The 5,243-nt window shown below is 39.7% G+C and overlaps 1 protein-coding gene across 9 annotated transcripts in view; it reads right to left on the bottom strand.

Annotated features, from left to right (window-relative positions):
• Positions 1-5,243, bottom strand: part of LOC107625626 — a 14,785-nt gene that overhangs the window by 6,608 nt on the left and 2,934 nt on the right. Inside the window, exon 1 of one of the 9 annotated variants that reach the window (XR_001617330.2) lies at positions 3,987-5,167. The exons of the other annotated variants lie outside the window; for them this stretch is intronic. The gene's annotated coding sequence lies outside the window, so the exon portion shown is untranslated. Of the gene's footprint in view, positions 1-3,986; positions 5,168-5,243 lie in introns of those variants that run through there. 9 annotated transcript variants of the gene reach the window in all.

The following is a 5,243-nucleotide window of genomic DNA, read 5'->3' as shown; positions in this document are numbered from 1 at the left end:
ATTTTTTATAATTATGATACTCTCTCAGTCTTTCTTTTACTTATTCTTGTGAGTTTCGTATTTACAAAATATAATTTTCATGTATTCGTATAACTAACATAAAGTTTTTCATTGTGACAATATTTACATAAAATTTTTTCTGTATTCTTCTACTTCTTAGGTTATGTAAGTTTTAGTTTATTATTTTTTATCATATATTTTATGTTTTTTAACCATTAATTTTCATAGATTTTATTTTATTTTATTTTATTTTATTTTATTTTATTTTGGAGTGTTGAACATAAATAATACCATGTATATGAAATTTTCTCAATATTAGAATAGCGGTGGCTTGGAGATAGCGGCGATACATTCATCTCGTTTGGGCGGCCAGTTCCTCGTCCCGAAAAAAGTTTTCGATTTCCGGCAGTAGCTGGGAATCAATAAAAAAACCCACGTCGAAGTTCTTTTTCTTCACGGAGAGCACCAGACCCGGGTTAGAGCTGGATTTTCTTTTCTTGGGGTTAGGGATCACGACCACTTTGGGCTCCTCAACCTGAACGCCTGAAGACTGTGCAACCACCACGGCCAACCTCACCACCAGCACTTAGCCCGGGAGGTGGCCTAGTCGAGGGGCTGAGATTGAACCTCAGGCTCGTCGGCTTGAGGGATCTCGGCTTGAGGAGTGGAGGAATCAAAGTTCTCGTCATCCCCGGAAAAGAAGTGAGTCATCAAACGGCTAATTGAAGTGTTCCCAGTGGCCATCCCGATTACAAAAGAAAATAACCAAGTTACAAAATCGATAATAAAGCAGCAGTATACAATTCGAAAAAATGAAAGAATGACAGTAGGAAGCATCAATTTATCTACACAGTCCTAACTAGCTTCCTAGTCACCCATCAAGAGATAGGGGTTAAGGTTATTAGAATCAAATCGCCAATAAGACATCGGCAATTTGTTGGTTCTGCCAACCTATGCCGTCATAGGTGACCTTAATCATATAATTAGAGTTGGCGCCAAAGCTTTAGTAGGTCGAGATGTGCCTTTCTCCATCAAGGGTGAGCCAGAAGAGGTGAGAATCTCGAGCTGGTCTCACCTTGAAGAAAGTTTCTTTAAATCCATGGAAGGAGTCTTTAAAGAGACCAAAGTTCCTCCGGTTCTGTACGGCTCGGAAAGAGAGGTATCTTTTTTTCATGTTTACCCTCCCGAGAGGGATTTGTAAAGAGAAAGAAATGGAGCAAAACCTCCACAGTGGCTGGAAGATCCAAGTATTCACAAACCATCTCAATATAGTGGATGGCAACCCAACTGTTTGGATGGAGTTGCGAAGGAGCAACCTCGCATCTGTTTAAAAAGGCCATAATAAAAGGGGAGAAACGGAAGCCAAACACCCAATGTAGTGAACATGGGTTTATACCCCCACATTCAATCTGAGACACGAGGAGCCTCAATGTTCAGCTGGCAAACGCATTCGTGGGGACCCAGCACTAGGACCTCGTAGTTCGCCTCCTCGGTGCCACTGCCACACAACGCTCCTGAGTCACATAGCTCTTGTAATTCCTCCGCGGTTATCCTGGAGGACGTGCTCGTGACATCAATAGTACACCAAGCGTACCGATTCACAGGGGGTCGCTGTGCCATACTTACAACGGGGGCACCACTTAAATCGTGAGGTCAGGAAAAAGTTCTAAGTTAAAGCTAAGTTATTCTACACTTAAACCAAAATCATCCTACACTAAACCTTCTAGCCGAAACTGCAAAAAGGAAGCCTATGGCACCCTTTTGAAAACTATCTAACAAAGCCAGTTTGATCCAAAAGGTAATTGCAACAAGAAACCAGTATGATAATGTCATAGAGTATTGCAAAAAAGTAGCCATTTACCAGTAAAGATGAACGTAAAAGTTGCAGGAAGAAAACAGTAGCAAATATAGAGGAAGAATGAAACCCACCAGAAAGGACAGAAAGGATGATCGTAACGATGCGATTGGTGATGGTAGTAAGAAAAATGAGGGGCAATAAGGATGGCAGAGGAAAATATGGAAGTTACAAAAAGGAAAAGAAATGGAGGAAGAAGAAATGAAGGTAACTGTAATTGAAGGGGGAGAAGCGCGAAAGACCAGGGGTATAATGATCTTTTCCACGCACTTTCAAATCATTCTTAAGGAACATTAAATGCTCTGGGCACGAGATTTGAAGTGACATCTCAAGCAACAATTGGGGACAACTCACGCATATGAAGAAGGCGCTAGAAGAATTGGAGTGTCGTCGAAGTTGCAATTAAAGGAAGCAAACCACACACGAAGACACGAGTAAGTTAAAGCGCCAGCTGTAAGTCTTACGACTTGACGCATTGGGGACACTATTTTGACCTAGCCCAACAAAGACCGGGGGTCCACTTGGCGGACCCACGACCCGATGGTTCTACGACCCGCTTAACTGACAGTGTCCCTCGCGTGATATGATCCTCCTAACGGAAATCTGGACAGCTGGCAAAAGTTTTCAAATGAAAGGGCCCAAATAAAATGGCCTACCTGAGGACATGGAATAAAGGGGAGGAATCTACCACTCCCCCAATGTACGTCACTATTATCCTAATTAGCCGTCTCATCATACGGACGCTTACTTTAGCATCAGAGTGTCTTTGTAGATGATCCCTAATAAACCCCATTTTTAAGGTTTATCCTATGCTTAATCTAGTGGATTTTACCCATTATTCTCACACTTATTCATAGAATTCACATGTTGTACATTTTCCTTCCTAATTTTGTGCTATGATTGGAAACATGCTTCTTGGGCCTTTAAATTGCTAATTTTAATCCTCTCTTATTACCATTTGATGCCGTGATATGTGTGTTAAGTGATTTCAGGGATTACAGGGCAGGAATGGCTTAGAGAATGGAAAGGAAGCATGCAAAAGTGGAAGGAATACAAGAAACTGAAGGAACTGCTAAAGCTGTCCAGCCTGACCTCTGGGTACTAAATCGACCATAACTTGAGCTACAGAGGTCCAAATGATGCGGTTCTAGTTGCATTGGAAAGCTAACATCCGGGGCTTTGCAACTATATATAATTTGTCATAGCTTCACCGAAGCCAGGCGATGCGCACGCGTGGATCACGCGGACGCGTGACCTGGCAAAAACCCAATCCACGGTAACGCGTGGACGACGCTCCCGCGTGACTTTGCCGCGACCTGTACGTACCAGAAATTGCTGGGAGGGATTTCTGGGCTGTTTCTGACCCAGTTTTTGGCCCAGAAAACACAGATTAGAGGCTATAAAGTGGGGGAACGCATCCATTCGTTAACACAACTTTCATATTCACAATTATTAGGTTTGAGATGTCGTTTTAGAGAGAGAGAGGTTCTCTCCTCTCTCTTGGGTTTTAGAATTAGGATTTCTTTTATTTTATGGTTATTACTCCATTCCAGGTTCAATGTTTACTTTAATTTTATGTTCTCTTCTACTTTTAATTACTCTAATGCTTTTACTTGTTAATTACTTATGTTGTCAAATTGGTTTATGAACTTTTCATGTTAGATTTGAATATTCTATTTAATATAATTTGAGGTATTTCAGATTTATGATTGGTTTATTCTATTTATGATGCTTTCAATTTAATTTAGATTTTTCTCCTTTTTGATTTTAGTTAAGTAATTGGTAACACTTGAGTTATCAAACTCAGCGGTCGATTGAGAGTTGGAAACTGCTGATTGACTTGGATCCTTCTAAAGCTAGTTTTTCCACAGGAGTTGACTAGGACTTGAGGAATCAAGTTAATTAGTCCACTTGACTTTCCTTTATTTAGTAAGGGTTAACTAAGTGGGAGCAATAACAATTCTCATCACACCTGATAAGGATAACTAGGATAGGATTTCCAGTTCTCATACCTTGCCAAGAGTTTTTCATAATTATTAATTTACTTTAATTATTGCCAATTTATTTTCCTGTTCCCTATTTCAAAAACCCAAAAATATACCCTTTTTCCATAACCAATAATAAATCATACCTCCATGTAATTCCTTGAGAAGACGACCCGAGGTTTAAATACTTCGGTTATAAATTTTATTCGGCAAACCTATCATGAAGTAAATCGAATGTCTTCCAAGCTTCAGAATCCCGCGGATGCCTCATCTTCGAATCTTTCTTTTCTGCCGAAGCATGCCATCGCATTGATTGAGCAGTCTTAGAACACATGAATAATCGTTGAAGTCTCGGTTTTAGTGAAAAGTATCACAAGATCTTTGCCGGTTTCTTCTTTTTAGCATCGCTCCATTTAGATGTCTTGCATATTTTGCATTCTTGCAAATCTTCATCCTTCCCCCAATATAACATGCAGTCATTAGGGCAAGCAGGTATCTTGGTATAATTAAGCCCTAATTTGTTTATGGTTTTCTTGGCCTCATAGAATGTATTTGAAATCTTGGCATTTCCAAAAGCATCTTTTATCAACTTGAGGATTTCGGTCATGGCTTTGTCGCTTATTCTGTATAAGCACTTTATGTGATACATACTAATCAAGAAAGACAGCTTTGAATACTTTGTGCACCCTTCATACAATTGCTCATTACCATCTTCCAACAACTTGTAAAATTCTACATTTTCTCCATTGTGCTCTTTATTTTCTGCATTGTCTCCATCTCCATCTTCTATATTGTCTTCATCTCCATCTCCATCTTCTATGTTGTCTTCATCTCCATCTCCATCTTCATTCAAGTCAGGTCCAGCAACTCCAAAAGCGTCACTGATCATTGTTACCATTGGATGTTGAGATGTCGAATCATCTTGTAAAATATGACTAGTTTGATGAGCTTGTGACCCAAGTCCAACTGCTTCTTCACCATGCCAATACCAAACTTTGTAGTTTTTCGGAAATGGCTTGACTATTAAATGTTCAAAAACTTTCTCTCTTATTTGCCACTTGCCAAAACCACACACCGGACAAGGGCATTTAAGCTGATGACCCCCGAGAGATCGATGCTCAAAAGCAAAATCCAAAAACTTGTTTAGACCATCTTTATACTCATCCGTGGTTTGTGGTTTTCCAATCCATGACTTATCGATTGACATGACTAAGAGGAACTATAAATAGGGATTTTAAAAAATCTATATATATATATATATATATATATACATCACTGTACAATAAAATAACCCAATAACCACTTCGCCTCAGGGGTCCAGACGCCTAATGAGATGCCTCTCGACCTGCATCTGAAAAACAACAACATAGTATGGAATGAGAACCGGAGGTTTTCAGTATGGT

This window comes from Arachis ipaensis, chromosome B02, assembly GCF_000816755.2.
Source record: "Arachis ipaensis cultivar K30076 chromosome B02, Araip1.1, whole genome shotgun sequence".
NCBI lineage: Eukaryota > Viridiplantae > Streptophyta > Magnoliopsida > Fabales > Fabaceae > Arachis > Arachis ipaensis.
Note: the sequence above shows the minus strand (reverse complement) of the source record. Positions and strands in the feature narration are given on the sequence as shown.